Genomic DNA, 26749 nt, shown 5'->3' with positions numbered 1-26749 from the left:
TGTACCTTCTCCATCGCAATTATACCTTTTTTGAGATGCGGCGACCAGAATTGTACACAGTATTCAAGGTGCGGTCTCACTATGGAGCGATACAGAGGCATTATGACATTTTCCGTTTTATTCACCATTCCCTTTCTAATAATTCCCAACATTCTGTTTGCTTTTTTTGACTGCCGCAGCACACTGTACTGACGATTTCAATGTGTTATCCACTATGACACCTAGATCTCTTTCTTGGGTTGTAGCACCTAATATGGAACCCAACATTGTGTAATTATAGCATGGGTTATTTTTCCCTATATGCATCACCTTGCACTTATCCACATTAAATTTCATCTGCCATTTGGATGCCCAATTTTCCAGTCTCACAAGGTTTTTCCTGCAATTTATCACAATCTGCTTGTGATTTAACTACTCTGAACAATTTTGTGTCATCTGCAAATTTGATTATCTCACTCGTCATATTTCTTTCCAGATCATTTATAAATATATTGAAAAGTAAGGGTCCCAATACAGATCCCTGAGGCACTCCACTGTCCACTCCCTTCCACTGAGAAAATTGTCCATTTAATCCTACTCTCTGTTTCCTGTCTTTTAGCCAGTTTGCAATCCACGAAAGGACATCGCCACCTATCCCATGACTTTTTACTTTTCCTAGAAGCCTCTCATGAGGAACTTTGTCAGATGCCTTCTGAAAATCCAAGTATACTATATCTACCGGTTCACCTTTATCCACATGTTTATTAACTCCTTCAAAAAAGTGAAGCAGATTTGTGAGGCATGACTTGCCTTGGGTAAAGCCATGCTGACTTTGTTCCATTAAACCATGTCTTTCTATATGTTCTGTGATTTTGATGTTTAGAACACTTTCCACTATTTTTCCTGGCACTGAAGTCAGGCTAACCGGTCTGTAGTTTCCCGGATCGCCCCTGGAGCCCTTTTTAAATATGGGAGTTACATTATCTATCCTCCAGTCTTCAGGTACAATGGATGATTTTAATGATAGGTTACAAATTTTTACTAATAGGTCTGAAATTTCATTTTTTAGTTCCTTCAGAACTCTGGGGTGTATACCATCCGGTCCAGGTGATTTACTACTCTTCAGTTTGTCATTCAGGTCTACCACATCTTCTAGGTTCACCGTGATTTGGTTCAGTCCATCTGAATCATTACCCATGAAAACCTTCGGGGCAACAGTACAGAATTAGCAGCTAAATGTCCGATCTGGATTTCTTTATTGAACTTTGAAAATTTACAAATTTGAAAATAAGCCCGACTCAGGCCGAGTTTCGCCCTCTTTCAATGGGGCTGCATCAGGGGCTACAACATTCAATAAATATTTATTCATTATTTATTTCAATGATTGATAAACTATAATTTTTTTCTATGACTGATACATGCTCCCCTGTGCTGCTTTATATATTATATCCATTTTTCACATTCATATTTTTCACATCCCACTTTTTTCATTCTGTTATTTCACTCTAAATAGGCTCCACTACATCAAGGTCACCATTTTTAAACCATGTGGTTTACTACTTCTTATTTGGTTTCCTTTATCTTATTTTTACTTTGAGGTTAATTATTTATTATAGATATTTAATTTTTTATAGAATTAATTTTTCCAGTTGTTTTTCCTGATTTTTTTAGGTATCCTTCCATGTTTGGTATACATTTCATTTTTTATTTTGACCTTTTTCCAACTGTTAGGAAGTTTGGAAAAGTTTCACATTTGCACGGTATGACGTTCTAATTCGCAGCTGCACTTACCTTGAACATACGGGAATTTTTTATCCACGCCCATTTTGTTGAATGATAGCTGTTTTGGCGTGGTCTTGAACTCATATAAAAAAGACGCCGGCGTCTTTCAGCCATTTTCATAACGATCGGAGAGAGACAGAATTGCTGATGTGTACTTAAGATCCTGTAGCGCATAAAATAGTAAGCACTGTTTGTCATCTCACTTAAATAATCTAAATAGTGATTGTGATATGTCAGTTTTTTCGTTTCTTAAATTTTTTTTTAAAAAAGCAGTTCTTAGCCAAGGAGGCATTCATGGGCATTATTTTGATATTTTGTGGACACCGGTATAAAGCCATTCACTTATCTCAGCACGCTCATCGGGTTTAGTTTATCAATTTATTTTCTTAAATAATTTAAATATATAAGCTAGGACCGACAGAAAATATCGTCGACATGTGAATAGCAGTCTTTGTTTCATTTTGAAAATAAGCATTTCATGGTAATCATTTTGATATTTTTTGTACACCGGTGCAAAGTCAATCACTCAAACCAGTATATTCATCGTGTTTGGTTTTTGTATTTTATTTTTTAATCCATTCAGACACTTAAATTAGTTTTGACATATTTCTGATGACGAAGTTTCCTTCGTGAAAAGTTTCCTCATCACCATATATTGCCGATGTGTGCAGAGCATCTTTTAGCTCATCGGATCATAAGCACTACCATTAGTTATGCTTTATTTTTAAGAGTTCTTAAGTAAGCAGGCATTTTTATACGGTTCTTTTTGACACATTTCTCTAAACCAATACACTTATTGGGTTAAGTTTTTTTAGCTCAATTATGTTTTTAGAATTTTTACACAGACATAGGACCTCATTATGCTGCTGTCTCAAAGTTTTATTAACTTTTAATTTAAAGTATCTTCATAAGTGTTGCATATTTTTTTTTTCTTCTATACAGTTCCTTCTTTTTCTTTCATGCACTATATTGTTTACTTACCAACAGTATTGGTTAAATTTTCTTTGTATTTATATACTTTAATAAGTGGTTTTCCAAGTCTTATTTAATTTTTTATATTTCAAAGAGCATTGGAGAGCACTGCTCATCAATCACACTGCGGCACAGGATATATATTTTTTAACTTGAGGTACATATATATTTTCTTATATGATCCATAAGAACATAAGAAAATGCCATACTGGGTCAGACCAAGGGTCCATCAAGCCCAGCATCCTGTCTCCAACAGTGGCCAATCCAGGCCATAAGAACCTGGCAAGTACCCAAAAACTAAGTCTATTCCATGTAACCATTGCTAATGGCAGTGGCTATTCTCTAATATTCACAATATTATTTATACATTTTATTTTTAATTGTTTTATTCATCAAATTACAGACCATTTGATGTACATTTACATTTGAAGCCTGGACACTCAGTAACTACAAAACGATAAATTTGAGGTAAAGGCAATATATATATTTTTTATTGGCTTTGATTGATATTTCATCTGACATAGTCAATATATTTTTTTGTAGCTTTATGTAACACCGCACATATTCATGTTACCATTTTATATGTCCATTTTATATGTTTGTTTTAATTACGTTTTTATGATTTGTATTCATGTATTTATTAGTATGTGTTATTTATTGTGAGGCAGATTTTATAAATCTGCGCACACGCGTACTTTTGTTCACGCACCAGGCGCGAACAATAGTATGTGGGATTTCAATAGATATGCGCATAGCCACGCATATCCATTATAATCCGGGGTCGGCGCACGCAAGGCTGCCCAAAATTGGCAGCCTGCGCGCGCCGAGCCGCGCAGCCTGCCTCCATTCCCTCCCCTCACCTTCCCCTCCCTTCCCCTACCTAACCCACCCACCCCCCCCCGGCCCTATCTAAACCTCCCCCCTACCTCTATCCAGAAAGTTACGCCTGCTGGAAGCAGGCGTAACTTTACGCACACCGAGCCGGCTGCCTCACTCCATGTTCCGGTCCGGGGGCTGGTCCAGGGGCCGCTGTCACTCCACAGAACACCCCGGGCCGGAACCACACCCTCGGACACGCCCCCGAAACGCCGCGTCACTCCCGGCACGCCCCCCAACACGCCCCTCCATGCAAGACCCGGGACTTACGTGCATCCCGGGGCTTGCGTGTGCCACCGAGCCTATGCAAAATAGGCTCGGCTTTGAAAATCTACCCCTGTATGTTGTAGCCCCTGACGCAGCCCCATTGAAAGAGGGCGAAACTCGGCCTGAGTCGGGCTTATTTTCAAATTTGTATCTCTGTTCAATAAAAAAGAATCCAGATCGGACATTTGGCTGCTAATTCTGTACTGTTGCCCCCATGGCTTTGTTTGGCAGCCTCCCTTGCTGTTTTTTCAGTCCATGAAAACCTTCTCCAGTACGGGTACCTCCCCAACATCCTCTTCAGTAAACACCGAAGAAAAGAAATCATTTAATCTTTCCCCGATGGCCTTATCTTCTCTAAGTGCCCCTTTAACCCCTCGATCATCTAACGGTCCAACTGACACCCTCACAGGCTTTCTGCTTTGGATATATTTATATTTTAAAAAGTTTTTACTGTGAGTTTTTGCCTCTACAGTCAACTTCTTTTCAAATTCTCTCTTAGCCTGTCTTATCAATGTCTTACATGTAACTTGCCAACATTTATGCATTATCCTATTTTCTTTTGTTGGATCCTTCTTCCAATTTTTGAATGAAGATCTTTTGGCTAAAATAGCTTCTTCCACCTCCCCTTTTAACCATGCTGGTAATCGTTTTGCCTTCTTTCCACCTTTCTTAATGTGTGGAATACATCTGGATTGTGCTTCTAGGATGTTTGTTTGTTTTTTTAACAATGACCACGCCTCTTGCACACTTTTTACTTTTGTAGCTGCTCCTTTCAGTTTTTTTCTAACTATTTTTCTCATTTTATCAAAAAGTTTCCCTTTTGAAAGTTTAGCACGAGAGCCGTGGATTTGCTTACTGTCCCCCTTCCAGTCATTAAATCAAATTTGATCATATTATGATCACTATTGTCAAGTGGCCCCACCACTGTTACCTCTCTCACCAAATCCTGTTCTCCACTGAGAATTAGAACTAAAATTGCTCCCTCTCTCATCGGTTCCTGAACCAATTGCTCCATAAAGCTATCATTTATTCCATCCAGGAACTTTATCTCTCTAGCATGTCCCGATGATACATTGACCCAGTCAATATTGGGGTAATTGAAGTCTCCCATTATTACCGTACTACCAATTTGGTTAGCTTCCCTAATTTTTCTTAGCATTTCACTGTCAGTCTCAACATCTTGACCAGGTGAACGGTAGTATACTCCTATCACTATAGTCTTCCGACACACAAGGGATTTCTACCCATAAAAGATTCAATTGTGCATTTAGTCTCGTGCAGGATGTTTATCCTGTTGGACTCTATGCCATCCCGGACATAAAGCACCACACCGCCTCCCGGGTTCTCCTCTCTGTCATTGCGATATAATTTGTACCCCGGTATAGCACTGTCCCATTGGTTATCCTCCTTCCACCATATCTCTGAGATGCCAATTAAGTCTGTCATCATTCACTGCTATACATTCTAATTCTCCCATCTTACTTCTTAGACTTCTGGCATTAGCATACAAACATTTCAAAGTTTGTTTTTTGTTTGTATTTTCATTCTGCTTTTTAATTGATAGGGATAAGTTAGAATTTTTTAGCTCAGGTGAGTTTTTAGTTACAGGCACTTGACCTACTTTTCTTATTATTGGAACCTCACTGTTGGGATGCCCTAATTCTAATGCATCATTAGTATCCTTTAAAGATACCTCTCTCCGAACCATGCGCTGCTGAGCGACTGTCGGCTTTCCCCTTTGTTCTAGTTTAAAAGCTGCTCTATCTCCTTTTTAAAGGTTAGCGCCAGCAGTCTGGTTCCACCCTGGTTAAGGTGGATCCCATCCCTTCGGAAGAGACTCCCCCCTTCCCCAAAAGGTTCCCCAGTTCCTAACAAAACTGAATCCCTCTTTCTTGCACCGTCTCATCCATGCATTGAGACTCCAGAGCTCTGCCTGCCTCTGGTGACCTGCACGTGGAACAGGGAGCATTTCAGAAAATGCTACCCTGGAGATTCTGGATTTAAGTTTTCTACCTAAGAGCCTAAATTTGGCTTCCAGAACCTCCTTCCCACATTTTCCTATGCCGTCGGTGCCCACATGTAGCACGACAGCCGGCTCCTCCCCAGCACTGTCTAAAATCCTATCTAGGTGACGCGTGAGGTCCGCCACCTTCACACCAGGTAGGCATGTTATCAGGCGATCCTCACGCCCATCAGCCATCCAAGTTCTTTATCCAAGTTCTCTTTTATATACTTGGACATGGCCTTTGTCTCTGGTAGGTGCAAGGGGTAAACCGGTCCCTGAGGTGGCTTGGCTACCTGCAGCAGATTGATGGCACAATTGAACTCTCTGTGAGGAAGTACGATGTATTTTCTAAAAAGAAAGCTGACATTAACGAATTGCGCATACTGCAGAGGAAGACCAGGTAGAACCTCGGTAGTGGTGAGACATGGCCGGGTCATTACCTTCTCTAAGCAGGTCGAATAGCAATCAGGACCCCACCAGGATAGTTGAAGAGAGGCCCAAACAAACTGCAGAGAGTGTTACTGGAGCCAGGTTAATCCTAGAACCATGGGATATATAGATTTGTTAAGAACATGGAATGCAAGGTGTTCCACATGAAGAGATTTGGTGCAAAGCTTCAAGGGAGCAGTAATGCGGGTAACCTTCCCTGGGAGAGGATCCCTATGGATTGAAGAGAGAACTAAGGAATTGGGCTGAATCCGTGGGAATGTGGAGGTGTTTCCACCTGCCCTAGAATCTATTAGGGCTAGTATGTTGAATTCCTGTGTGCCCACATAGTCACTGGAAGTGTTAACGAAGGAGCTGGAGAGGTAAGGCCTAGGATCAGTCCCCCACTGAGTCCTAGCCCAGGAGTTTACCAGCCTTACTGGGCAGCGAGCTACTACATGGCCAGCCTCTCCACAATATAAAACAAGGTCTGGCCTGGTGGCGCTGAAGGCATTCCTCTGAAGTCAGCTCTCTAAAGCCCAGTTGCATAGGTTCCTCCATCATGGTTCTTGAGGCAGGAGAAACTCCTGGAGGAGGAGAGGGGTGCCGAGGTTGGTTGGTGATGGGTGTGCACCTCTTAGAAAGTTGTAATTCCCAAACCGTTCCTGGAGACAGCAATCAATTCTCCCAGCCAACACTATAAGGGAGTTCACGAGCTGCCAGTTCAGCTTTAATTTGGGAGAATGGGCCATCCAGGAAGATGAAGAGAAGGCAATCCTCTCCCCAATGGAGTTCTGTGGCTAGGGTCCGGAATTCTATAGTATAGTTGGATAGCGAACGACTGCCCTGGCAGATGTGGAGGAGCTCTGAGGCAGAAGTGGCCTGATGACCTGGGTCATCAAACACGGTCTTGAAAAGTTCCAAAAACTGAGGGAGGTCTTCAAGGATAGGGTTGGAGTGCTCCCACAAAGGTGAGGCCCAAGAGAGTGTCTTACCATCCAACAGGGAAAGAATATAGGTCATCTTTGTAGTGTCATCCAGAAACCATGGAGCTTGAAGGCAAAAATGCATGTTACATTGGTTAATGAAGCCTTGACAGAGTTGAAGTTCCCCAGAACAGCGGGAAGGAGCTGGAAGTGGAATGATGAAGCATTGGGGTGGTGCCAGAAGGGTAGGCATCTGTGTAGATGGATTTGGCTTGCCTACTGGAACTGAGGCATCAAGGCAAGTGCTGAGACGCTCCATAGAGACTGCTACAGTTTCAAAGAATCATTGCTGTTCCTGAATTTTCTGAGCAAGTCTCGGAATGGCCTGCAGAGTGGAAGCCTCTGGAAGATCTATGGCCTTGGCAATCTGTTGTGGTGGTGGACCCTTGGACCAAGGGGGAGTTGATGCTACTTGTGGGGTGAAGCCCCACAGGTCCCCACCATCAATAGGTGAGGCTGGTGGATAGCAGAGGCTTCACCACTACCAGCCCATGTTGCCTTTAGGTTGAGCCTTGGGTACCGGGGCCAGATGGACCTAGGTGGGGCCTCTGCAGTGAATGAAATCCAGGTGTAGAGATGAAGCCTGTGCTCACGCCAAGGTTCAGGCAAGGGTTGAGGCAGGCAGCGTAGCTCGTGGTCACAGTCCAGGTAGGGGTCGAGGCAGGAGGCAAAGCTCGTGGGGCCTCTGCAGCAAAGGAAATCCAGGTGTGGAGATGAAGCCGGTGCTCAGGCCGAGGTCCAAGCAAGGGTCAAGGCAGGCGGCATAGCTCGTGGTCACCAGTCCAGTCCAAAGTCAAAGCCAAGATCAGACCGAGGAATGAAGGAAGAAGATGAGGAACACAGGAGGCAGAAAAGAACTCAGGAACTCAGCAATCCACACTCTGAAGAGAGAAGACTTATTGCCAAGGCAAAGGCTGGAGAAAGGATACAGCCTTAAGTAGTCCTGGGTTGATGATGTCATCAGCAAGGGCCGTAGAGCTTTTCCTGCCATGGGTCCTTTAAATCCTGCAGAGAGGCATGCGAGACTAGGCAGTCAGGTGCAGGGGCAGGATATTGGCAATGATCCTCCGCCACAAAGAAAGGTAGTGGCGGTGGCAGAGACATCCAGAGCATTTCAAAATAAAATCTTATAGAAGGAACAATATATCACAAACAAATCCTTAATGATTAAACCCCACCCTCCTGACACCCCAAGCCTCACCCAAAGTCCCTGGTGGTCCAGCAGCTGCTAGTAATCAAATTGGCACCGGCGGCCTTTTGGTTCCTACTATGTGACAGGGGCCGGCTAATGGCACCGGTAGCCCCATCACATGGTAAGGGCAAAAGGCCACCGGCACCATTTTGATTACTGGCACCCAACGGCCTGGGAGCGTGAGATCGCTCCCGGGTACCCCCGCTGGACCACCAGGGACTTTGGGTGAGTCTTGAGGGGGTCAGAAGGGTGGGGAGCTTTATTTATATTTAGTAAAGATTGAAGGTTTGGGGCTGGTTTTGGAGTTGTTGTTTTTAAACAAAATTTTGATCTAAAAAAAAGAAAAATGCACAACTACCGTATGCTATGCAATGCATGTATAAGTCGAGCCAGCTTTTTTGGGCTTATTTTCTGGCATAAAATTCTCGACTTACACACGAGTACATACAACAGTCTGATGAAAAGAAAAAGGGGATTACAGAAATATGAAGAGTATTGAGGTAATAGTTATGGCTAATAGAACTTCGGTTACTGTGCTGGGGGAATGGATTGGGCATTTGGCTGCAGGATTGGAACGTAGGAAAGGGGAGGGACTAGAGGGAGAAAAAAGTGGTTGCAGAAGTTTTTTTGCCTGCCTTTTTTCTCTCCTCAGTGGTCGCTGCAGTTTATTTTGATTGCTTGAGGTGTGGGGGACCTGAAGGTTCTTTGGGGGATTGTAAATTTAAAAAAAAAAAAGAGAAAAAAAATGGCAAGTGTTCAGCAGATGGGTTTGCGTGGTGGTACCTGTGGTGCTTCTGCGAGGTCAGTGGTGGGCAAACGTGGATGGGATGGGCGAGTGGCGGCAGTGGCTGAGTGTTACGATTTTGGCTGCTGTGCAGCCTCCTTATCATCAGAGGCCCTCCACGAGCACTATCCCCTGGTTGCCGATCCTATACCCAGACTCCAGTACTTAACCCCGCATTAGCCCATGCCTAGGTGCTTCAGCATAAAGTTCCTTTGGGCTCCCTGCTCTAGCCACCTGTTCTTTGCTTTGTGTGTGTCTGGCCTACCCTAAACTTCTTGTCCCCTTACCCATCCTGATTCTTCTTGGTCTCCCCCTTGAGGCTAGACCACTTACTCTGTCTGCTGCTTTCCCTTGGGGCTTCTCTTGCCTTGCTACCTTTGGGCATTCTGTGTATCATGGTCAGTGTAGTCCTTGTCCTGCTTTGTCCTGTCTTGTCATAGTCCGTCTTCCTTATTCGGGTTCCCTTCCTCCAATTCCATGCCTACCCGGATGCAGTACCATACTTATCGGCATTCTGTTCCTGTGTTCGGGATACACCCATACCTGCACCCAGTTCCACTGCTCTAGCTCCATGCTTTCCCATACCCACTTCCAGGCCTGCCCTCATTCTGTTCCAGTATTTTTTTAAGTTCACCCTTACCTCCATGCACCTTGCTTCAAAACTCAGCCCAGCCTCACCAGACCACCTGCACTTGCTCCAGTCCTTCTGTTTTGTGCCACTTCTGAAAGTGGTGTTCACCTCACCTGGCTACTGCTCAAATTCCTAACACTATGCCGAAGCCATCCACCTCCAGATGCAGGGACAGGACATTGCTTCAGCCTGGTGAGTCTACACTTAATTCTGTAAGAATCTGTGCAGTCATCAAGCCAATCTCTGCAAGAACAAGAGCACCTTTAATGGCAGTACCTTGTTTGGAGGAAGGACAGACTCACTCCAAAGCTTCCAGCCCAAGCATGCAGAGTATTCCAGCCTGCCCAACAAAAAAAAGAATCCTACCCATGTCTCAGTCACAACAGATTTTAGAAATAAGGACTTCACTATTGTTCAGATTAAGACTGCACCAGACCCAAGAAGTAAAACCCTGATTACCTCTGGAACTGACATTTTAAAACCTATAGTTCATAGGGGAAAACTTGCAACAACCTTCTCAGCCTGCCTAAGTAATAAAAACTCTGCAACTAAGATTATAAAATCTGCAGAAACATTTCTGGCTAAGACAGGTATTGTCTCAGGTAAACACTTACCGCAAAGTCTGCTCTGAGTACTTCAGTTTCGTCTCAGTCAACAGGCATTCTAGCTCCGAGGGAGTTAATTAAATCAGCCTGTGAGCCTTTCCCCTCACCAGGTGTTTTGGAGCAAGCAGCTAATTTGAATGGACTTACAGCCACAATTCTCTCCAAATTGGACAAACCGTCCAGGGGGAAATCTGCCCAGGGTTGTGAGTAAATTGCATGTACTATTTTAAAACCTGTTTGCTTTACCTCCCTTCAGCATCAGCAAGGCTCTGAGACTGACTCCAGTTATGATGCACTGACTCCAGATCCAGATCCCATTGCCACTTCATTTTCTGGTGGGTCTCCCATTAATTCCAGATCTCAGATGCAGCCCGAGTATGAGGGAAAAAAAACCTTTGTGATGCATGCCAAATCTCTCTTAAAGGGACAGCTCTGTCCAGATGTCTTACAGTGGAAAGCTTCCATCTCTGTTGTTCCAGCCAATCTGGGCTTACTGAAAGACACTCTTTGCTCTCCCTATGCAATAAAGACCTCCAACCTTGCTACAGATGCAACTAAGCTAGTAAAGAACTCCCAGTGTGGAAGAAACACTCCTTCTCCACCAGCTCATCAGGCAGGGGATGTCTGTACTCCGCCACCATGACCAGCAGGAGGCGCCTGCACTAAGCCAGTTCTCTCAGCAACAGGTCCCAACACTCTGTCTACTACCCCAGCAGGAGAGGCTTGCATGCAATCCTTATCACCAGCAGGCGGTGCCTGCACTCAGCTAGTACTAGCTGCAGCAGGCTCCTGCTTACAACCTTCCCATTCTGAAAGGGACACCTGTTCAGATCTAGCCACAATACCCCAGGTAGGGCTCAAGGCTGTCTTGCAGCCCCAGGAGGGACTCAAGCCTGCTGTTCAGCCCCAGGAGGGGCTGGAGCCTATCGCTCAGTTTCAGGGGGACCCCAACTTTGCTGTTTATCCTCAGGAGGGGCTGAAGTCTTTCGTTCCACCTCAAGAAGGGCCCGAGTCCACCTCGGAGCCCCTGGAGAGGCCTGAGCCTGCCTTGCAACTCCTAGAGGGGCTTGAGTCTATCGCTCAGCTCCAGGGGGAACCTGACTCTGCCGTGCTGCCCCAGGAGTAGCCCAAGCCAGTTGTGCTACTCCAAAGGGAGACAAAGTAACTTCACTCTGCAGAAGATGCCTGCTTTCAGCGAGTCTACTTAACCAAAGTAATCCACCCAGGCCAACCCACAGCATCCTCCTTCAGCCAGTACTCCTGGAAGAGATGGGTCCCAGGAGGAGGTCTTGAACAGGGTAGGAACTGTTACGATTCAGGAAGCTGTGCAGCCTCCTTACCACCAGAGGTCCTCCATGAACATTGTCCCCTGGCTGGCCCAGCCTTCCTTGCCTGCCTATCCTGTACCCAGACTCCAGTATTTAACCCCGCCTAGCCCATGCCTCAGTGCTTCGGCACTGAGTTCCTTTGGCTTCCCTCTAGCCATCCGTTCCTTGCCTTGCTTTGTGTGCCTATGGGCCTTCTGGTTCCCTGCTTGCCTTGCTCTATGGCCTATCCTAGCCTTTTTGTCCCCTTACCCACCCTGATTCTTCTTGGTCTCCCCCTTGAAGCTAAACCTCTTGCTCTGTCTGCTGCCCCTGCTTTCCCTTGGGGCTTCTCTTGCCTTGCTGCCTTTGGGCATTCTGTGTTTCATGGTCAGTGTAGTCCTTGTCCTTGTTTGTCTTGTCATAGTCTGTCCTCCTTGTTCTAGTTCCCTTCCTCCAGTTCCACGCCTACCCACATCCAGTACCACGCTTACCGGCATTCTATTCCCATGTTCAGGTTACACCCATACCTGCACCCAGTTACAGTGTTCTAGCTTCATGCTTACACACACCCACTTCCACGCCTACTCACACTCTGTTCCAGTGTTTCTGAAGTTCACCCTTACCGCCATGCACCTTGCTCCAGAGACTCAGCCCAACCTCACCGGACCACCCTCACTTGTTCCAGTCCTTCTGTCCTGTGCCACTCCTGAAGGTGGTGTTCAGCTCACCTGGCTATCACCCAAATTCCTAACACTGGGGGGGTTGGTGGTCTTCATGGGGAGGCAATGAAAGGAGGGTTTGTTGGGCAGAAAGAGGGTCTGCTGCGGTGGCGAGGGAGGTGGTCACTGCTGATGTCAGTGTGAGACAGCAGGATGGATTGGTGGATGCTCGAAATGTGGAGGTTGTCATGGAGAGGAAGTACGGTGCCTTCCGGGTTGGCGATGGTGACATTGAGAGTGGCTGTATCATCACGAGTGTATGCTTGTTTGTGGTCTGGTATTCGTTTCACAGGCTGTCAGTCAGTCAGATGAAGGTTTGTTAGTTGTAGCAAGGCGGACAAGAACTGGGACTTTGAGGAGATCCTTGAGAGGGATGGTTAAGGATTTCATTGGCAGGGGAACGGTTGAGGTGGTTGGTAGAGCTGCACCAGGAAATGGATGTGGTTTGCTGCAGGTGGGGATGAGAAGACTAAGAGCTCATTTAGGCTTTAATGGCTCTGGTATTATTACCAATAGTGAACCAACAGAATTTGGCTTAAGGTAAGGGCTACCTCTGCAGCTGGTAGTGGTGAAGCTCTTTACCGACAGTGGTGTAGTGCTTATCACAGATAGCTGAGTATGTGAGTCAAAGTGTAATGGAGGGGATTAATAAATGTTTGCTTAGAAGAGGAAATAGCAGACAATTGAGTGGTAGAATTATTATTATTAATTAACCTTTCTTTAACACTACACAATATAAGCAACACTGTGCAAACATACAAAAAGACAGTCCCTGCGCAACAGAGCTTACAATCTAATAAGACAAACATACAGGACAAGAGACTTGGTTAAAAGAAAAGAAATGTAGTTAAGACTAAAAGCAGACAATCAAGCATAAGACTTAAAAGATTTAGAAGAGTGGGAAGATCAGGAATATTTCTTGGAAATGTGAACAGAGGAAGTGTTAGTGGTAGGCTAAGTGTGGGATTTAATAGAGAAATGGCAATGTTGAGAAGACATTTGTGGATGAAGTTAGTTAAGTGGTCAATGCAGAGTTAGAAGGGCAGGCTGGGGTGGGGTGAGTAGGGGTGATTTCAGAAATAGACAGTTAAGTGTGATGAGGGATGGGGTCATTGGAGAGGGTGTTCTAAAGGAAGGGGATCAGGATACGTGGGAGGCGGGAAGTGTTTCTGAGAGAAGGATGGGTGAGGATAGGGCTGTGGGTTGGGTCCCCTTTTTTTACAGTTGGAGCAGATGCCAGAGGTTGGACCAGAGTTGAAGCCTGAGGATTGCAGAATATCTGAAGGACCAGCAGCTGGAGATTTTGGTAATCATTGGCAAAGGGGTTCTTCATTGACGCAAGATGCATCTACAATCCTCACATCCCAGGACACTAGCGGGCCAATTCAGTAAAGTCCGCGGGAGAGCCCTTCTCTGTACCTTCTCCAGAATTGTACACAGTATTCAAGGAGCGAGTACCCAGTATCCCATGAGAGGTAGCTGAAATAGAGCAGAAGGGCCCCCGAGGAGCGGATACCCAGGTTATTAAAGAATACTCCAAAGGGCAGAGAGAGCTTCCTGCGGCAGCTGGGAAGTGGCAGAGCAGCTTAGACCAGAGGCAATCCAATCCTTGCTAACTCAGTTTGTTAGCAAACGAAGGGCATGCTAAATACCAGGATGTGATGATGTGACCTGGAGGAGATGCCCCCGAGGTTCCCGCCATGACATGGATAAAGATGTGGGTGGCATGCACGCGCGCACCCTAGGAGGCCCTCAGGAAAATCATGGCGAACATCGTCGCCATTGCCGATCCGGGGACACCAGAGAGAGTGGCATGAAGATGCGGCAGCAGCCATCTTCCCAAGGCTTGAGAAGAGAGAAGGAAGAAAGGTGAAGCACAGAGGTCAAAGCCGTCTGAGATTGATGGACGCAACACTAACCTGCCTCCCTTTTTCCCTACTAACCTCGACTCCTAAAACCCTGCTAATTAACATTTTTTTTGTGTTTTATCTCTTACCTGCTCTCCGGAGCAGTAGCAGGTTGCGCAGGCTGGTCGGTTGCCGGCATGCGCTGCAGCCGGACAGTGCCTTATTGGCGCCATCTGGCCCACCCATGCCCTATGCAGACCCCACCTCCAACCTGCTCCTTTTTCCCTAACCCGTTCTTCAGCATGTACCAGGAGATATGTGAGTGGCTGCAGGTGTTTGAAAATGCATGCATGTATCTCCCAGTATAGGCACGCGTAGGCCTTTTAAAATTAGGCCTTATGTTTTTATCTCTGTTGCCAGTAATCCCTAAAAACAAGCCAGGCAGCGGATCTATTAATGATTTTCTTCTGAAAATATTTTGCGTGGTGCAATATGCATCCTTTGACTCTGCGATGCCAATACAGCCATCATATTTCCCTTTGATAGGTTTTCAGTTTCAAGGCTTGTATTATTTTGATAAATGTTTACCTATGGACTGTTCAATATCTTGTTCTTTATTTGAAGCTTTCAGTTCATTTATTCATTGAATTTATTCAGGTATTGGGTCTTCATAATGTGGTTCATTATTTAGACAAATGTTTATTTGTTGGCACAGCTAGTACAGTACTTGTGAGCAATTGCTTGTGAGCTTTATGAAGATAGCTGAGGATTTTGGTATTCCTTTAGCTCATGAAAAGAACCGGTTCAAACTTTAACCTTTCTAAGTATAGAGATTGATACTGTACAGATGACCTTTCATTTACCAGAGGTTAAAATGCAAAAGCTACATGAGTTGATTGGTGAGATATGTAAATTGAAGAAGGTTATGTTAAACAAGATGCAGTCATTAATCAACAGTTTGAATTTTGCCTGCAAAGTCATACCTATTGGACAGACATTTTTAAGGAGATTCTCAGCATCTATGTGTTGCAACCGTCCCTTCCTGATGGCTTCACTCTGCCTACATTTCTTTCTTTGCACCTCCTCTTGCTATGGATGGATGCCTGGCTGCCGCGGTGTCTGCCTGCCATCCTCTCTGGCGTCCCTGGACCGGCTTGGGCGCTGCCTCCCGCCATGCTCCGCTGGTACCTTAGGGCACGTGCACCGCGCAGCCCTCACTCTTATTTCCTACTTGGCGCAAACCTCAGGGGCGTCCCCTTGTGATGACGTCACGCTACCTGGATATTTAAAGCCTACGATGTTTGCTAGCCTTTGAGTTACCAAGGGTAATCTTACGGATGGGATTCGCTCTCCGTACCCAGCAACTCTGCCTCTCCAATCTTCCATTGGACTCTTAATGCTAATGAGGTTCCCACTCCTCGGGGTTCTCACTTGCTTTTCAGGTCGCTATCAGGAAACTGGTACTCGCTCCTCGAGGGCCCATGTTCCCTGACTCGCTGCCTGCTCCTACCTTCTCTTCTGCCTGGAAGGATTCGCTATCTTCAACACCAGTGAGTACTACCATCTTCACCTCAGAGCTGTTCCCTGGAACCAGGTACTCGCTCCTCGACTGCCTGCCTCCGTTCCAGCCCTAGTGCCATCTCCTACATGGAATCGCTGTGTGAGTACATTACCTTCAAGCCTCTTAGCCCTCAGGGATCAGGTACTCCCTCCTCGAGGGCCTGCTCTCCCTATCCTGGGGTTCTCCATACTGGGGCTTGTGCATATTCCACTGTACTCATTATTCTCAGTTCTTTCCACTACAGCACTGCTACCGGAGGAGTCGCTGTTCCAGCACCTGAGGGATACCAGCCCAGCCAGACTACTTCTGCTGCTCACTACATCCACCTCTGGTGGCTTCATCACATTGTCTAATAAAAGATCAATCTCTGTGTTTGTGTGTCCTAAGCTGCGCCTGACATGTGGCCCCTCACGGGACTTCCCCCCGTGGGCATGGTCAGCTGCCACAGTGTCCAAGGGTCCACCCAAACCTCACTAATTATAACACTATGACAGGGTTTTAAAAAGACATCATTTTATTAGAGTCACAGCTGGAATGAGAGAGGTTTGTTTATATGGAGGGCAATCTTGCAAGATTGTAATGAAGTGTCGAATTGGCAGGCAGAGGCTGTAACCTGTAATGATTGAGAACTGTATTATGATACGGCAGATGGTCTAGGTTTTGGTGTATCTTGTTGTGGGGCGTAGTGTGTCGCACCATGGCCTGATTCATGGATAAATCAGGATTCATTCAGAATATCACCATTTTAGAACTTTTCCAAGTTGTGGTAGCATTAGTGGTTTGGCCTGAGTTTTTGAAAGACAGAGATATTGTGGTGTGATAACAGGGCAGTAGCAGATATCATTAATCCGCATTCTGCCAAGTTGTAAAGTGTGATGCATTCAGGACATTAGCTCCTGGAGCGGATTTGAAGAGTACATTAATTCTGGAGTATTTATGGATTCAGTGGTGTGGGAATTTCTCCACAGATCAGTGGCTCCGGCAATTTGGATATAGCGGAGGATGGCAGAAAGTAATGGCATTTCTAAGACACATAGGATGGCAATCAGGACTTGTACCAGAAGAATGGATGATAAGATATGTATGGTATGCTGGTGAGCAGGGTTATACTAAAGGGGCAATTATGAGTCACGTTGCAGGATTTTCATTCTTCAGTAAAGCATATGGGTGAGGTAATTCAGGATCTAGTTTTCTATTAAACAAGATATTGAAGGATTGGGCAAAATCAGTTGACATGCCTTCGGATTGGAGACAGCCTATTACATATGATATTTATTTATTTGACGTGTTTTGTATACCGTTATTCAGTTTCGCCATCAGAGCGGTTTACAGAGTTATGTAACAGGTTGTATACACATCATCAGATAGACTTATCATATAGTGTAAGTTGATTACATATAATATTCCTTGTAAGGCTTAATATAAATAGTAATATTACATGTATTACAGATGAAATTACATACATACTGTCGTTACATATAGGTTTGGTTAATAAGTGAGAAGAGGACTGTATATACATTTCGGTCTTTAACTGGAGGGGTTGAACAAATCAAAGTATCTTTGTAAGAAGTAAGGTATTGTTATGCTCCGGCTTGTGGACCCTTGGCCGACAAGAGGATGGTATACCTTTCGGAAGGTCTGTAGGCTCTCTTGTCGGGTGGCGAGGCAGAACAGGAGGCGGGACCAGCTGACCCTTGGCACTGGAGGCTAGGGGTGTGCATTCGGATTGACCGCATTAGTAAAACGCAACTCATATTTTTTTTTTACTTAAAAAATTGATTCGACATAAACGATCGGATTTCCCACATATCGAACATAGATATGTTCGATATGTGGGAAATCGCGATTGTTGAGCCAAAATAAAAATATAAACCCCCTCACCCTCCTTAATCCCCCCCCCGACTTACCACAACTCCCTGGTGATGGAGCGAGGAGTGAGGACGCCATTTCTGCAATCCTTGGCGAGAAGCATGTGACGTCGGCGGCACGTCGAGTGACGCCGGCGTCACGTGATTCCCGACTCGTTCGCGCCGGACGGCTCGTTCGGCCCAAAAAGAACTTTTGGCCAGCTTGGGGGGGCCTCCTGACCCCCTCAAGCTGGCCAAAAGTTCTTTTTGGGCCGAACGAGCCGTCCGGCGCGAACTTGCCGGGAATCACGTGACGTCGGCGTCACGTGATTCCCGGCTCGTTCGCGCCGGACGGCTCGTTCGGCCCAAAAAGAACTTTTGGCCAGCTTGGGGGGGCCTCCTGACCCCCTCAAGCTGGCCAAAAGTTCTTTTTGGGCCGAACGAGCCGTCCGGCGCGAACTTGCCGGGAATCACGTGACGTCGCGTCTGAGTGACGCGGCGCCACGTGATTCCCGGCGAGTTCGCGCCGGACGGCTCGTTCGGCCCAAAAAGAACTTTTGGCCAGCTTGGGGGGGCCTCCTGACCCCCCCAAGCTGGCCAAAAGTTCTTTTTGGGCCGAACGAGCCGTCCGGCGCGAACGAGTCGGGAATCACGTGACGCCGGCGTCACTCGACGTGCCGCCGACATCACATGCTTCTCGCCAAGGATTGCAGAAATGACGTCCTCACTCCTCGCTCGATCACCAGGGAGTTGTGGTAAGTCTGGGGGGGGGATTAAGGAGGGTGAGGGGGTTTAAATTTTTTTTTTGCACATATGTACATATACCCAACTCATTGGATTTTTTTTATGTCCATATTGGCCGCAAGTGGGACCCCCTTTCGGACATAAAAAATATGAACATAAAATTTTGCTCTGCACATCCCTACTGGAGGCTGAGGCGAATATGGAGGCGACGAAGAGACGAGATGAGGCGCTGAGTCTTCACCTCTGGTGGTCTGCGGTACCCCCGGGAGGAGCCCGTAGGGACCCGACTGCTGGGACTTAGGTGGACCTAGGGAGGTCAGAGCAACGGTGCAAAGGCCAACTGGAGCTTCGCCCTGGAAGCCCGCGGTCCCCCCAGGAGGAGCCCGTAGGGACCCAGGCTGCTGGGATTTAGGTGGGCCCTTGGAGATGGAGTCTTGGAGGAGTCCTAGGTCGAGTGCCAAAGGGTCGTCGCTCACCAGTCCGAAGTCGTGCACCAGAGAATAGCCGCTTGCCAATCCTAAGTCAGGAGCCAGAGAATCACCGTAAGCCAATCCGAAGTCAAGAACCAGAGAACACCAAGACGTAACAGGAGCAAGAAGCAGGAACTCACCGAGGCAAGCAGACTCAAACAACACTCGCAAGAGACGTTGCCAAGTCAAGGAATGAGCAGAGGAAGCCTCCCTATATACTTCCTCTGCTCTGGATCATTGGAAGCAGGTGAGTCTAGTTAAAGGGACCAGGTCCCTTTAAATGCAAATGAGTTGACGGTGGCCATCTTGGATCCCATGGCGGTGGCCATCTTGGATCTCCCCGGTGGAGGGGAGACGCCACTGGGGGAAGCAGGACGGCTTCCCCTGCAGCCGGCAGCACGGGCCCGAGTCGGAGCCCTCCCCCGGGACTTACATGGCGCTGAGAGTCTGGTAGGGGGACGCGGTTGTGGGGCGCCACGGCCGCGGAGCACAACAGGTATACTGTATAAATTATGTTGGTTAATCCATTGTTACGGATTCCTTGGTAGATCTGGGGAAGTAGCTTTTTTTTTTTTAACGTTGTGTTGTGAGTATAATTGGTGAGCTGTTTGGTTGAGTGACTTAGTAGGCTTTGGTGAACAGACAGGTTTTCAGTTCTTTTTTGAATATTTTAATGCATGGTTGAGTTCTTATTTTCATCGATATAGAGTAGAGATGTGAATCAGAACCGGAATCGGTTCCGATTCCGGTTCCGATTCACATCGTGTTTTTTTTTCCGTCCATCCCGATCACAGTTTTGTTTATCGGCTGCGCCTGAGCCGATAAACAAAAAACCCACCCCGACCCTTTAAAACTAATCCCTTAGCTTCCCCCACCCTCACGACCCCCCCCCCCCCAAAAAACATTTTACAGGTACCTGGTGGTCCAGTGGGGGGTCCCGGGAGCGATCTCCCACTCTCGGGCCATCGGCTGCCACTAATCAAAATGGCGCCGATGGCCCTTTGCCCTTACCATGTGACAGGGTATCCATGCCATTGGCCGGCCCCTGTCACATGGTAGGAGCACTGGATGGCCCGCACCATTTTTAAAGATGGCGCCAGCCATCCAGTGCTCCCTCCATGTGACAGGTGCCGGCCAATGGCATGGATACCCTGTCACATGGTAAGGGCAAAGGGCCATTGGCGCCATTTTGATTAGTGGCAGCCGACGGCCCGGGAGCAGGAGATCACTCCTGGGACCCCCACTGGACCACCAGGTACCTGTAAAAAAATTTTGGGGGGGTCAGGAGGGTGGGGAAAGCTAAGGGATTAGTTTTAAAGGGTTGGGGTGGGTTTAGGGGTTATTTTTGTGTGCAGTTTTTCCCGCCCTCCCCCAAAATGGTAAAAGAACCCCCATGAACAATATCGTGGGGTTTTCCTATTGTTTTGGGGGAGCCCCCGATTTCTGACGATTTTGAAAATATCGACAATATTTTCAATTGTCCGAAGCCCGATTCACATCCCTAATATAGAGTTCCATATTGTGGGGCTGGCAATGGATATGGCTCTCTCGTGTGTTGTGTTTAGTCAGGTGGTTCTTGCTTGAGCGATTTTGAGGAGACCTTTATTCATTGATCGTAGGTTTTGTTTTGGAGTGTGTGTTACGATATGTTTATTAAGCCAATTGTTTTGTTGTCCCATGATTATTTTATGTAGGGTAGTCAGGACTTTGTATTCAATTTGGTATTTTATGGGGAGCCAGTGTAGGGAGATGAGTGTTGGTGTGATGTGTTCATCTTTTTTTGATCCAGTCAGGATTCTGGCGGTGGTGTTCTGTAGGATTTGGAGAGGACGGATGGTAGTAAGAGGTAGTCCAAGGAGTAAAGCATTGCAGTAGTCTATGTTGGAGAAGATGAGTAGTTGCAGAATTGTTCTGAAGTCATCTTGTATGAGGAATGGTTTGAGACGTCTGAGTGTCAGTAATTTGTGATATCCTTCCTTTACCTTGTTGGTTATGTGGGCTTTGAATGATAGGTCTTTGTCAATGGTGAGTCCTAGATTTCGAGTATGTGTGATAGGTAAGATTAGTGTATTTGGGTTTTCAGAAGGGTTGTGGCATGTATTTGGGTTTTTAGAAGGGTTGTGGCATGTATTGGGGAAAGTGCATAGTTTGGATTTTGAAGTGTGTAGTTCAAGTAGCATTGTCCTTAGCATTTTTTGAAGTGCTTTCAAGATTGGGGAACTGGTGGCGTCTTCTAAATATGATATTAATGAAAAGTTTTATTAGGTGATGTTTTAATTTTTGAGGATCAGGTAAAGCTATGGGTGAGGAATTCTAAGACTGAACAGGCAGGTAAGGGTGAGGAATTAATTTTGAATAGTATTCTGGAAATGGTGATGTGTCCTATCATGAATACTTGGCAATATTTTAAGGTGCGACCCTTCTGTGAGGGTTACCTTTTATAGCACTTTGATGGTACACCTTTGTTACCAGTTTACAGTGATTTTGCATAGATTGCTTGCTTTTAGAGTTAGGTTTGGATGTGACTCAGTTTGGTAGTCATTCTCTTTGTATAGGAGTGGTCATATGTGTGCATGGTTGGGATTGCCTGTATCAGCAATAATGCGTATTAGGCGATGGTAATCTGGGGCTTTTATATCTTATATTCGTTAGATGTTTTTGTATGTTTGAGTTAATATGTAATTTTCCTAGAGTCAAGAAGATCCAGATGATCTATATGGCTTATTAGTCATTCATTTGTGATTTGGGCTGCGTGGAGAGTGGTCTGTCGGCTGCTTGGCATTCCATAAGGAGTTTCCTTGCATTAGCTTGGTAGTCAAGGGATGCACTGGTTTCAATTATTGCCAGTGTTAAGACATCATTTAGTCAGCAGACAGTGTCCAAATATATTAATTGTACATCTGGGTGGTAATGATTTAGGTCAATTGACCTGTAAGCAGTTAATCAGAGCAATTATATCGGGATGATGATATACATTTTTCTGATATTGGCCTTGTTTTGTTAATGAATGACATTCAAGAACCCTTGTAAGAAATAATTGCATTGCAAGAATTTTTGTGCAGGCCACAGCTTTGGGGGGTGGCACAGTATAAACATGTCTTCCTTACCTGTGGCAGATACCTGAGCCTTGAAGTGTGTATTTGTAATGTTTTATTCCTTTTCCTTATTCAATCTGCCTGTTTGGCAGAGTGAGGGTGGCAAAGTACCACTGGGGAGCTTATGGGGATAATATGATGGGATCTTTCAGTGGCGTACCGAGGGTCTCTGGTGCCCGAGGGCCAATGTATTTGTGTGCCTCTCCAGTGCCCCCTCCCCATCCTTCTTGAACTAATACTTAAGGTCACAGATAATCAGTGCCATCTATAGACAGAAGAATTTGGGGGAGGGGGGAGCAAGCCATAATGACATTTCTTCATATCACACCATCTTCCATAGCATGGCCCCCTGCTTTAAAATTGGCTATAGAAAAGGGTCTTATGCATAATTTTTAAAATCTGGCTAGTTTCACATATCTAGTAAAACTATTATTAAAATTATTTGATAACCTCATTCAACTAATTCTATATGGCTATGAGAGTGAAGTCTGGAATGTATATAGGAAGGAACAGAATGTCAATATAAATCCTGCACCTCCAGTTCTGTGACTCACTGTGCATCCACTAAAATTCCCCCAACAATGGAGCTTGGATGTTTCCCTTACAGCTCATCATCCAAAAAAATACTTTCAAATTCTGGTGTCACCTCACTGTTGGGCCGATACAGTAAAAATTGCGGGAGAGCGGGCGAGCGCCCAGGCCACTCTCCTGTACATGGAATTCAGTAAATTAATTTATTTAAATTAGGGCCCTCAGTAAAAAGAGGCACTAGGGACACTAGCGCGTCCCTAGCGCCTCTTTTTGGACAGGAGCAGTGGCTGTCAGCGAGTTTGACAGCCGACACTCAATTTTGCCGGCGTCGGTTCTCAAACCCGCTGACAGCCATGGGTTCGGAAACCGGACGCCGGCAAAATTGAGTGTCCGGTTTTCAACCCGCAAGCCGCGGGTCCATTTAAATTTTTTTTTTTTTAAATTTTTAACTTTTTTTTTTACTTTTGGGACCTCCGACTTAATATCACCATGATATTAAGTCGGAGGGTGCACAGAAAGGCAGTTTTTACTACTTTTCTGTGCACTTTCCCGGCACCGGCAGAAATTAACACCTACCTTTGGATAGGCGCTAATTTCTTAAAGTAAAATGTACAGCTTGACTGCATATTTTACTTACTGCATCGCGTGGGAATGACTAATAGGGCCATCAACATGCATTTGCATGTTGCGGGCGCTATTAGTCTCAGGGGGGTTGGACGCGCGTTTTCGACGCGCTATTACCCCTTACTGAATAAGGGGTAAAGCTAGCGCATCGAAAACGCGCATCCAAATGCTCCACCGGAGTGCATTGTACTATATCGGCCTGTGTAATAGCAGCACAAACACCTTCCACTGCCAGACATGTGAACTAACACAAAACCCCGCAAAAAAGATACTAAAAATCTATGCAGCAAACCTATCATAATGTAACAGTAGGAACGCCAAGGACTCAAACAAGAACCCTACCTGTGAAAAGCACAGGTACATATTACACTGGGTCCCAGAATACCACCTACTGGAGAAACAAAACAAACCCGATTGCTATAGATCCCTATACACACACGCACACTAGCAGAATCTCTCATCTTGGTCACACGCACAGAGCAGAGACAGACCCTCACCAAATACAGAATAAAAGATCACAAATTAGACAAAAATTGAAATGGAAACCCCAAGCAGTCAGATTCTGAATGAAATAATAAAAAACAGAACCACCATTCCTCATAAAACAAATAAAATCAAGAAACATAGCATCAATTACAATAGTAAAACCATACTAATAAAAAATATTTTAAAATTACTGAGAAATAGAATAACTTCTATTGATTAAAATCATATACATATTTTTTAAATTTCCCAAGCACCAATAAAATATTTCAAAAGAGGACACATATCAACTAACACCCAACAATTAAAACTAATAAGGATTAAAAAAAAAAAAAAAAAAAAAAGCCCTTGCTGTCCATACCTGGGAACTTTTGATTTCCAGTTACCCTGAGATTGTCGAGGATTAAGAGTTTGGGGGGGGGGGGGTGCACAAACTTTATCCTCTCTCACACATACTCGCATGTCCATTCTCTCTCACACATACACTGTCACATACACACACATAAATGCTCTTATACACACCCACAATTTCTCTCTCATAGACACATACACACACTCTCTGGCTCTAAGACCCTCTCTCTCTCCCCCATCCCACATACAAGCTCTTATTCCTGCAGATTCTCTCATACACACACACTCTCTCACTCTCACTGGCTTCCTCACATTCACACACACACACACACACACACACACACACACCCAGGCAAGCTCCCATTCATTCTCACACCACCCCCCTCCCCAATTCCAGGCATGTACACAATCATTCTCACACACACACGGACCCCTTGGCAGGCACCAATTCATTCTCACACCTCCCCCCCCCTCCATCTCAGGCATGCATACGGTCTTTCTCACACACACACACACACACACACAGCCAGGCAGACACCCATTCTCACACAGACACACCCCAAGCAGGCACCCATACATTCCCACCACATACACATCCACACCCAGGCAGACTCCCATTCATACACATGCACATACTGAAGGCAGAACCCCTCTTTCTTTTGCCAGCAGCCTCAGAGCTTCTCGCATTCCTCTGCTGTTGCTGACACTGCTGCCGCATGGATATTGGGGAGGTGCTGATCGCTGCTACTGGCACTGAAGCCCGATCTACTGCCTCCTTGCAGGCTCCATGGTATAAAACTTTGTGGGACTTCCAGCTCCTCCATGCTGATCTCGTACATCATGAGATCAACATAGAGAATGTACTACTCTTGTACATTTTCATATGACAATCACTAAAAATTCTAAAAACATTTTCACCATAATGCCAGCATTATCACATCATGAGATGCATATGCAAATGTTTAAATTTTAATCAAAGGGGAGGAGTTTGGGCAGGGTTTATGAAAATGAGGGATGTTTAATATTGCATGTGATAGCATAATGCACATTTTAATGCCAGATATAACTACACCTTTTTTTCCCAGCATTAAACTGTGTAATATGCCCAAAACAGGATTTGTGATATGTATCACAAATCCTGTTATGAGGGGGTAGGGAGGAAGGGAGAAAACACCTCTGGGGTGGCACACGTATTAGCCATCTATTTATACCACTATAGGAGGGTCATCTAGTAACTTGAGGTGAGGTTTTGGTGGTGATCTAGGTTTTGGGGGGCTGTTTTACATGCACAATCAGAGGTACGAACAGCACAGTACACATCAGTGAAGATTTGATGTGATTTGGAGTGAAGAAAGCCTCACAAAGGTAAGCTTTCTACAATGTGCCCTCGCTTGATAAGAGTGCATCAAGCAAGGGCGAGAGTACATTGTAGAAATCTTGACTGATATCAAAGCCTTATAAAGAAGTTCTCTCTCTCTCTCTCTCCCCTGTTAAGTGCACTATTGTTGTAGGTAACATTTATAGCATTTTAATGATTCTAGGCCTTAGTTTTCTAATCAGTTAGTTACAGGCTTTTTTTCTTTCTTCTCTCTCCACTTGTCTTCTTCCCTTCCTCCCTCAAACACACGCTCAGGCTCTCATTCTCACACGCGGCCTCTCCCATACATGCACTCAGGCTCTCATTCTACCACTCTCTCTATCACACACATACACACACTCAGCTCTCACTCTCACCTGCTGTCTCTTTCATATATATATACACTGGCTCTCTCTTTCACATGCTGTCTCACTCTCATGCACAATCACAAATTGTGGAGCCAAGAATGTGCACTTCAAGTAATCAATATCAAATGCCAAAGGAGATGCCAAGAAACTTGAGAGGTCCAAAGCTTAATAATTTTATGTAGGGAAAACAAAATTTCCTTTTATTCAAAGCGGCAACTCCATTGCTCAATTGTGAAACATAACAGTTCTCATTAGGGTCTCCAGACACGGACTCCATGTTTTGCCCAAAGGCTGCGTCGAGAGGGACAAGTTAAATGCTTTGAAACTGAAACATAAATAATACACATGTGTAAGAATTCATAAAGATAGGACCACAAAACAAATGGTATACAATTTCAAAATTGTGCCGATGAAGCATACCTTAGATACAGAATGACATTCGCGAAACTGACAAGGCAAGGAGAGCGGACAGAAAAGACAAAGCCCAGCATTTAAAGGGAAAAATTTTGGCGCGAAGAAATTGAACCAATAGGAAAATGGTGAGCCTGACTAAGACAGCCAATCAGAAAACAGTAAAGCAAAATAAAATTACAAATGAATTTAAAGGATGTTACAATAAAGAACCACAATATAATATAGCTACTAGGGGTGTGAATCGTGTGATCGATCGTCTTAACGATCGATTTTGGCTGGGGGGGGAGGGAAATCTTATCGTCGTGTTTTTTTTTTGTTTTTTTTTTAAATCGTTAAAAATCGTAAATCGGGGGAGGGCGAGAAAACCAGCATACCAAAAAAACCCTAAAACCCACCCCAAACCTTTAAAACAAATCCCCCACCCTCCCGAACCCCCCCAAAATGTTTTAAATTACCTGGGGTCCAGTGGGGGGGTCCCGGCGCGATCTCCCTCTCTCTGGCCACGACTGCATTAAGAGAAATGGCG

At 45.4% G+C, this 26749-nt stretch overlaps 1 long non-coding RNA gene across 1 annotated transcript in view; it reads right to left on the bottom strand.

Annotated features, from left to right (window-relative positions):
• Nucleotides 1-10606, bottom strand: part of LOC115086193 — a 76202-nt gene extending 65596 nt beyond the window's left edge. The window contains exon 1 of the long non-coding RNA XR_003855140.1: nt 10515-10606. This is a non-coding gene — a long non-coding RNA (uncharacterized LOC115086193). The remainder of the gene's footprint in view (nt 1-10514) is intronic.
• Between the last annotated feature and the right edge of the window lie 16143 nt (nt 10607-26749).

This window comes from Rhinatrema bivittatum, chromosome 2 (assembly GCF_901001135.1).
Source record: "Rhinatrema bivittatum chromosome 2, aRhiBiv1.1, whole genome shotgun sequence".
Classification (NCBI taxonomy): Eukaryota; Metazoa; Chordata; class Amphibia; order Gymnophiona; family Rhinatrematidae; genus Rhinatrema; species Rhinatrema bivittatum.
This window is presented reverse-complemented; position numbering and strand designations above follow the sequence as displayed.